Here is a 9,354-nt window from a genome sequence, read left to right as displayed (position 1 = left end):
GGAAGACAGAAGAAAACAACAGAGATACCCAGACTGTATCCCAGATTAGTGTAATCGGTATCTCTGGGAGTGAAGTCAAGGCATGAATAGTTTCTAAAGCCCCTCCAGGTATTCAGGAGAGAACCACGGCTTTAGAGGACCGTTTGCAAACGTGGGGCTCCCCTGGTTCTTGCACCAAACTCATCAGCAGGGCCAAACTCTCGTGGGTGTGGACAGATAAAGCAGGGTCAGTGCCCAGGTGTCTCTCAACCTTAGCTCACCCCCAGTGTCTGGTTGTCTGGAAACCCATTTCCCCAGGTTTACCAGCCAGCGCCCTCTCCCTGGTTTAATTCAAGTTTACCAGATGAGTTTCAAAAGCAATGCACTTGCTTTCCTTGCAGCTAGCTATGTTAATTACAGAGAATTGTGAGTCTCTGGGGAGGCAATTGCTCAGAGTTCAGCTCTTGAGTCTGTCCATTTCATCTTTCATTTCCTTTGCTCTCTCCCAAGGGGCTGGGAGCTGTGACCTCCAGGCACTGGCAATGGATGCAGCACAGCATGGCTGGTAAGAGCATCGCTCAGACTGCCTCAGATTTGCATCCCAGCTGCCGCTCGCCAGCTTGTCTTTAAGGAGCCCAGCTTTCTTCCTGGGGTTAAGCTGGCAGCACCACCATGCTAAATTCAGCAAGAGTTCTAGGGCAGTATGGGCAATAACTGCATTTCCCCTAATCTGAGATATTGTATGTGAAAGCTCACTAACAATTGTGTTTTTTAATTAAAAAATAAAAGTAAACTCTTGCCCCGCGGACCAGGCTCCAGGCCAGGTAGTGAGGGTACAAAGAGAAGAAAAACTCCATCCCTCCCCTTCCCTCCCTCTACCTCCTTTCAGTCTATTCCCACGGTGAAAAGCCAACATGGAACCAAAGTTGAGGAAGAGCTGAAGAACTAATTAGGCAGGTTTCAAAGAAAAATTGGGGGAATTATGGTGTTTGTTTGCTCCTTTTCTGTTCCCACCCTCAGCTTGTTTACCTTCTGTCCACTCTTCCCTTCCTTCCTCCCCCTGTTTATACAAGTGCTTCCTTATCGGGCTGACATTCCCCATCTCAAAGATGATGAGAGGAATTGATTGGGAAATCTGTTCTGCATTTTGTGTGCATCCTGTCCAAACTATTGTGTTTGAAAACGCTTGTGCTGTTTAATCTAATTTGCGTTCCCAGGAGCGAGGAGGTTTACTAAAGTCAGGAGGCAAAAACCACATGCAAATCTATTCAGACTGTGCACAGTCGTTGCTGTGACATGCTGTACTCTGGTTATATTTTTGCTCTTATACATCCTTTTGTTTTGTTTTTCCTAGAGTTAGAAATTCTTTTCTTTTCCTTTATTTAGTATTGATCAGGATTTGCTCAGAAAAGCAAACCAACGGTTTTATTTTCTGTTTTTTTCACCATGGCAGTGAAGGCCCAGAATACTAACCACTAGGCCACCAGGGGACTCCCTGAACTGTAACAGTTGTTTTGTTGTTGTTGTTCTACTTTTACTCCTGGATCTCTTTCTCCAGAAGCTTTCTGTTTTTCTGCTCCCTTCTTTGTGCATGGCACTTGACTGTTGTCTTGGGGCTTTTTTTTCAGTTTCTCTGATGTCTCACTGGTTTCCTGGATCTGGTCTTCTTTCTTGGTTTACTCCCTGCCTCCCTCTTCCCCTGAGTTTGTTTTATGTATATATGTGTGTGTGTGTGTGTGTGTGTGTGTGTGTGTGTGTGTGTGTGTGTGTATGTGTGCACATATGCTTTACTCCTGAAACTCCTCTTCTGGTACCTCCTAGGAAATAATGCATGGGAGATAGAACACTTACTGTCATGCCTGAAAATGTCTCAAACTTGGTTGATGGTTACGTGTTTAATTTTGATTGACAATTGAAAATCATATTTTCCCCCAGAACTTCCAAGGCCTTCGAACATCTGGTATTGTTCTTGAGAAATCCAATGACATTCGGATCCTCATTTCATCATATATAACCTTCCTTTCTCCCTCCCTCTCCCTCCTCCTCTGCTTCCTCCTCATTCTTTTCCTTTCTCTCTCTCTCTCTCCCTTTCCTTCAACTATCATTTTTATCCTGATTGTGAAATTTCATAATTAGGGTTTCCTGCTCTGGGCCTTTTTTTTGTACATAGCATTAGTTTTTTTTTTTTTTTTAATTTATTTATTTTATTTATGTATTTTTGGCTGTGTTGGGTCTTCGCTGCTGCACACGGGCTTTCTCCAGTTGTGGCTCGCGGGCTCTACAGCACCGGCTCAGCAGCTGTGACGCACGGGCTCAGCTGCTCCACGGCATGTGGGATTTTCCCGGACCAGGGCTCGAACCCGTGTCCCCTGCATTGGCAGGCGGATTCCCAACCACTGCGCCATCAGGGAAGTCCCTGCATTGGTTATTAAATGGGCCCTGTTAATCTGTCCAGATTGAAATTTTCCTATACTGTTTCCTTTATGTCTTTATGTTATTATCTTCCCATCCATTTCCTCCCTGTTTTCGTTTTATGGAACTTCTTCTACTAGTTAAGCATTGGACGCCCTGAACTGCTCATTGAATTCTCCTGTCAGCTTATCTATAGCTCATTTGTTTGTTTCTTCTCTTCCTGTTGCTTTTTAAAAGTACTTTCTGGGATATTTACTTGATTTAATTGAATCTTCCACTAAATTTTTTAACATTTTAACATTCATTATTTTAATGTTGTTTCTTAAAGAGCTGTCTTATTCTCTAATTGCCCCATCTTGGTATTAGAGCATTCTGTTCTTGTTTCATGAGAATAGTATCGTTCTATGTCTCTAAAGATACTGATGGTCTTTGGAAATTTTCTTCTGTTCTCCATATTTTGTCTATTTCCTGATTTTAAAAAAATCTTTTTTTGTTTTCTTTTCATCTTTATGTTGAACGCTTTCTTTAAAAGCCTATTGATACTTGGCTGTCTGTCAATGTTTCAGAATAGAGGACTTGAGCCGATGTGAAGCTCTCTGACTGTGATGGGGCAATGCCTCCCAGGCTGTGCTATTAGGGGATGGGGGTGGTCATGGGCTTTTTCATGGGGAGACTCTCCATTTACTCTGGGCTATCTGCTTGTTAACAGAGAATTCTGTTTCTTGAGAGAATATTGTCTGACCTCCTGCCTTGGGATATATATCTATCTGGTTGTTGGCATTTGGAGTCTGCGACTTGAAGGGGGTGATGGGGAGTGAGGAGGGGTGAAGGTTTCTTTGCTCTGTAGACAGACATCATTCATTTTCTTTCCTTAGCCTCACAGCTCAGCCACGCCTGCCAATGTGCCTCAAGTGCCTTTTTCTGAAGTCCATCCTGCAGGGTGGGAGGGGTGCTACAGACTGAAGGTTTGTGTCCCCACCAGACTCATAGGCTGAAGCCCGATGCCAGTGTGATGGTATTTGGAGGTGGGGCCTTTGGGTGTTGATTAGTATTAGATGAGGCGATGAGGGTGGACCCCCATGATGGGATTAGTGACCTTATAAGATCAGAGAGCCTCCCTCCCTCCTGGCACGTGAGGATAGAGCAAGAAGGTAGCCATCTGCGACAGGACCATGAATTGGCCACACCTTGATCTTGGGCTTCCCAGCCTCCAGAACTGAGAGAGAAATGTTTGCCATTGAAGCGCCCAGTCTAGGGTATTTTGTGATAGCAGCCTGAGCTGACTAGGAAAAGGAGTTGTTCTTTGCCTGTGCAGGGTACGAGGAGGGGACCTGGGGGCTTGATTATTCTGTAGAAAGTGTCCAGACAGTTCTGTTTTCAACCTCTGCCCTTGCCTATCTTCTCCAGAACGCAACGCCTCCACCCCGGGACTGCGGGTCCTTCCTCGGCCCCGCGCGCTAATGGTCCACCCTCTCCCCACCCTCTGACTTCCAGAATCGTGTTGATGCTGTGGCTTCCCCTCCTCTCCCTGTCTTTGGGGAGCGACCCTTTTGTTATTCCTTTACGTAACATTTCTGGTATTTCAGGCGGGAGCAGATATAAGTGTTTATGCTCATTCCCCATATTTACCTGAAGGTTCTCCTCTTTTGCTGGGCTGGTTGCAGCGGCCTTTGGTGGCTACTGCATTGTCCACACCTCAGGCTGCCCTCCTGGAGACTGTGCGCAGGGATGTAGGGATGCAGGGATACTAGCTGTGGCAGGAACGAGGCGACGTTTAAGCATGGGCCCTGGTCTGAGCTACAGCTGTTGAGCATTTGCTCTAACGCGCATTAGCTGTGTGTCCTTGGACAAGTCACAACCTCTCTGTGTTTCACCTGTGAAATGGGGGTTATAACAACACTTACCTGAAAGGTCAGCTAGATAGTGCCTGCAAAACACTTTGCTGCTTCCAGCACAGAGTAAGGGCTCAATAAATTGGAGCAATCGTTATTATTATTAATATAATTAACATACTATCGTACTTCTCAGAGATAAGAACATCTCTGTATTATCGTCATTACATCTGAGATTAGACCAGATAAAAACAAGACCCAATTATAATAATTTCTACCATGGGTCTTCTACCAAGACCCATGGTAGAAATTAGAGAAAAGTCCGAATGATTTCCACCAAGTTATGTATTAAATCATTTATTTATAATTATATTATTATTTATCATTTTATTATGTTATTTTATTCTTTGCTATTTATTTCTGTATCTAGTTATTTATGAAGCACCTGCTACGTAGCTGGTGCTATATACCGTAAGCCCCATGGGAACCAGGCCACAGAAGTGTGAAAGTGCAGACTCTGTCTTTAGGGAGCTTACATTTCAGCCAGAGAGAATAGTTAAAGAACAGCTAAATACTGAGTCATTAATTACTGGCTGAAGTGAAACAGGGATGAGCAAGGAGATGGTATGGGGGTTAGATGAGGGGAAACGTGGCTTGGGGGAAGATGTGGAATTGGTCTGGGCTTGGAGGATGAGGCAGGGCCAGATGCACCAAAGGAAGGACAGGGTCAGAAGCAATAGGAACCCCTTTCCCCACCCAGAGAGGGAGGGGAAGCTTTGTGTTTGCAGATCACAGTGAGAAGGGGTGGGGGGCCAGGGGCCGCAGAGGTGGGGTGTAAGGTTGGACGTTGAGGTGCAATCAGATTGTGAGCGGCTTAGAAAGAGGGGCGGACGGGCTGGCAGTTAACGTGGCAGACACCGGCTCTCTGGGCAGGAGGATGGCGGGGCGGATGGTGCAGCAGGTCCCTGGGGCTTTACTCCGGTCCCCATCTCACCCTCAGCAGAAGGAGAACTCAGAGGGAAAGTTTCCAAACTCGCCTGAGAAGCTGAGTGATGGGATGAATGAAAAATTGATGTGGGTCATAAATATTGTAGGAGAGAATGCACCAGATTCCCTTAAGGGTAAAGTTCAGGGAGAAACCTACTGCTGCGGAGGAAAGGGGTTCCGTGGGGGAGAGAGAGGGAGGGAGGGGGATGCCCATCGGGGATCCCGCGGTGCCACTCCCAGTATCCGGGGCCCCCGGGTCCTTGGAGAAGCTGCTGCTGCTCAGCGATGCTCCCGATGGAACAGAACGGCCAGTGTCCATTTGGTGAAGGGCATGGGGGCAGAGATGCTCCGTCTCCCTCAGGCTCAAGGCTGCTGCCCTGGATTCCTTTCCGCTTCCTCAAGGGGCGATGCAGATGTGACCCCAGAGAAGCTGAGGTCTCTGCTGAGCTCGCTGATGCTGGCTGACACTGGATAGCCCTCCTTTTCCACCAGCCCCACAAGCTCTTCCTCACAAGGCTCTCCATGGGGTCTGGGCGGAGTCCACAAGTCTCTGTGACCCTAGGTGGTCCCCTAGAGGTCAGAGTTCTGGGGCTCTGAGTCATTTTTCTGGTTGCCTCTTTGCTCCACATGCACCTCGGAGCACTGGTGCAAAGATCTTGGTGATGAGTCTTTGCATCCAAATACCTGCTGGTGAACTTTCTTCCGAGAAGGAGCACAGACAGTGAAAGGAGGGAGGCGGAGCCTTAATGCTGGCTCAGGGGGTCAGCCCCCCTGCCCGCATCCCCAGTGGCTTCTCATCACCTGTCTTGGCGGTTTATTTCAGGAACACTTGAGATGGGCGTGTAGTGTGAGGGGAATAGTTACAAGCAGCCAAGGCAGGGGTGGGGAGCGAGAACAGTCTTGCTGGGTGGTGGGCTGATAAACGTTCACCAGCTCTTGGGGGTAGGGGTAAGGGAGGCATCTTGACTGGCAACGTCTGCTGATTGCTGTGTGTTAACACTCTCACTGTGAGCCAGGTCATGTCACCAACAGGATGCCAGGCGGCTAACACAGTTCCCCAAGGTGTAGCAATAGACTCACCCAAGCTGGTAGGCACATGCCTGGCCCCACTGTCTTTGGAAGCTTAGAAACCTGAGCTGCCATCGTGCTTTCTACCATCAGCCACAGCGAGACTGGGTATCTTGCCTCCCTGTCCCTCAGGTGGCCAAGAGTTTGCCTTTCTCTGGACCCACGGTAGGTTATCATGGTAGAAATTAGAAACGGGAAACCCAGGGGAGCTTTGGAGAGTCCCTCTGGGCTCACTGACTGCTGATGGCATCGGAATCAGATGCAGGAAGGAGGGAGGGGCTGGTAGGAACCCCTGCAGTTGCCCCAGAGACTGAGGGATGGGCTGGCTGGCAACTGGTCCAGCTCTCCCTGCCTACCAGGGGTGTAGTTGGCAGTGCCTCCCACTGGCTGAAAGGTTTCTGATACCCCTGCCAGCCCTCTGAGTCCGTGTTGATGACAGCGACCACCTACCCAGCTCCATTACGGGTCAAGCACTGTGCTGGCTGCAATGTAGACCTCATCTCGGTCAGTCTCACAGCCACCCTAGGAGGTAAGCGTGATCTTGACCCCCACTTTACACACAGAAACCGAGGCTTGGATTAAATAACGTGCCCAAGGTGATACAGTTGGTAAGTAGCAGAGCTGGTTCTGTTTGACAGGAGCTGGGGGGAGTCAGCGCTGGGGGGGAGGGGCGGGGGAGGGGGAGCGGGAAGCCGGACTGGGGCCAGCTGCCCTGTCCCTCCCGGCCCCATCCTGTGGCAGCCAGGTGGGCGGCGGCATCTGTTGGCAGCTCTGGGTCAGGGGCGTCCACTGGCTCCCCCGGCAGGTCTTGGTGGGAGGGCGAGTCAGGCACTCTGTTCCCAGGAGGGGATGGCGGATCTTGGGCTTAATGATGGGCCTGCAGTACTGGCAAAGCGGGGATCACTCTGCCTGCTGGGAAATGTCCTAAGGAACCCAGCTGAGCTGCAGTTACGGAGGTAGATTTCCTGCTCTTTTCCACATCTCATGATTAATCCAGAAGCCTGAGCAGTGCGTGTGATGAGGCTCAGCAAAGTGGCTGTGGGCATCTCCAGCCTCCTTTGCAAGCCCCGCTTTTCCTCTGGAGTAGGTGCCCTGGAATCTGGGCCAGCCGTACACATTTCAGCAACTCGATTACAAGAGACAGAAGAGGCCGGGTGTGTGGCACCAATAAAACCGCACACACCCTGTACTTCTCTCTGCCTGTTGCTGGTTTGTGCATTTCCCCACCACACCTCCCGAGAGCAGTTTGTTTCCCGGAAGCAGCAGAAGAGAGGTCGGGAGAAGGAGATGCCTTATTGTTGTGAATGTGATGGACGTGGTGGCACCACAGGGGACTGGACAGCAAGGCAAAGACTCCAGTGTCTGATGAACTTACTGGTTGAACTTACCGCTTACTGGTCTTTGGCAGGTAATCAGCTTCTAAGAGTCTCTGTTTCTTCATCTGTAAAATTGGATCACGGTACCTGCACTCATTGATTTAACAAATAATATAAACAGATAAATCCATACTCTGGCGTATTCTAGGTGCTGGAAATCAAGCAGTAAACAGAACAGTCTCTCCTCTTCGGATGTTAATAGTCTAACATGGGAAGATGGAAAACGGCAATGACATCTGTGTCAGGTGGTTATGATACTTAGAAGAAAAATAAAGCCGGGCTGAGGGGTAGGGGAGACAGTGTATGCATGTGGGGATGACTTTTCTTAAAGGACAGTCAAGGAAGGCATCTTTGATAAGATGATACTTCAACAGAACCTGGAAGAAAATGAGGTGCCATATAGATGTCCAGGTACGGCAAAGAGCTAGTTCAAAGGTGCTGGAGTGGGAGAGTGCTTGGCAAGTTCAAGGAGCATGAAGAAGCTCTGTGTGGCTGGAGGGGTGGGAAAGTGGGGGTCAAGGAGAAGAGGGCAGAGAGGGTGTGTGTGTGTGTGTGCACGCAGGGGCTGGTTGGATCATACAGCCTGGCAGGGTTACTCTAAGTGAGATGGGAAACAACTGGTGGCCTTGAGCAGAGAAATGACCTGATGTATATTTTAGAAAGACCACTCTGGTTGTTCAGTGGAAAGGAGCTTTTAAGACTGTAAGCTCGGTGCTCTGTGACCACCTAGAAGGGTGGGATGGGGGGGAGGAGGGAGGTCCAAGAGGGAGGGGATATATGTATACCTATAGCTGATTCACTTCATTGTACAGCAGAAACTAACACAACATTGTAAAGCAATTATACTCCAATAAAAACAACAACAACACTGTAAGTGGAGAAGCCAAAAGACCAGGTCGCAGGTGACTGCATCTCCAGGTGAGAGAGGAAGAGAGCTTGGATTTCAGCAGTGGTCGTGGTGATAAGTGACCGTCAGAATCTGGAAATATTCTGTAGGTAGAACCTGTAGGACGAGCTAGTATGAGGGGTGGGTTGGGTGAATAGTGAGACACAAAGAGACACCTCGAGATTTTGTCCTGAGATTGGGATTGACACATACACACTACTGTGTATAAAATAGGTAACTAATAAGGACCTACTGTATAGCACAGGGAACTCTACTCAATACTCTATAATGGCCTGTACGGGAAAAGAGTCTAAGAAAGAGCAGATATACGTATCTGTATAACTGATTCACTTTGCTGTAAGCCTGAAACTAACACAACATTGTAAATCAACTCTACTCCAATAAAAATTTAAGAAAAAAGAAACAACACTTTTGCAATAAAAAAAAAGATTTTGTCCTGAACGATGGGTAAACTGGAGTTGTCACATATTGAAACGGAGAACTGGGTGAAAGGAGAACCCTTTGGTTGTGGGGTGCAGGAACCAAGAATTTGGCTTCAGGCGCATTAAGCAGCAGTAGTCTCTTGGATACCCAAGTGGAGGTGATGGGTAGACAGAGGCGTGTGAGCATCCGGGGCCCCGGGAGAGGCCGGGGCTGGGATACGCTCACCAGTGTGTAGTTCATTAACAATCTTGGGGCTGCATGAGATCATCAAGGGAGTGAGTGAGGATGGAGAAGAGGAGTGGGTGGGACATTCCAAGGTTTAAAAGTCAGAAAAATGAGACAGAACCAGCATGAGAATCAAGAGAGCCTG

The 9,354-nt window shown here is 48.4% G+C and overlaps 1 long non-coding RNA gene across 1 annotated transcript; it reads left to right on the top strand.

Moving 5' to 3' along the window:
- The first annotated feature begins 6,282 nt into the window (after positions 1 to 6,282).
- On the top strand, positions 6,283 to 9,002 carry LOC309653966. Its single transcript, XR_014259687.1, has 2 exons — positions 6,283 to 7,686; positions 7,803 to 9,002. It is a non-coding gene; the product is annotated as an uncharacterized lncRNA (long non-coding RNA).
- The last annotated feature ends 352 nt before the right edge of the window (positions 9,003 to 9,354 follow it).

Source organism: Balaenoptera physalus, assembly GCF_965194825.1.
Source record: "Balaenoptera physalus genome assembly, contig: HAP1_SCAFFOLD_1557, whole genome shotgun sequence".
NCBI lineage: Eukaryota > Metazoa > Chordata > Mammalia > Artiodactyla > Balaenopteridae > Balaenoptera > Balaenoptera physalus.
Note: the sequence above shows the minus strand (reverse complement) of the source record. Positions and strands in the feature narration are given on the sequence as shown.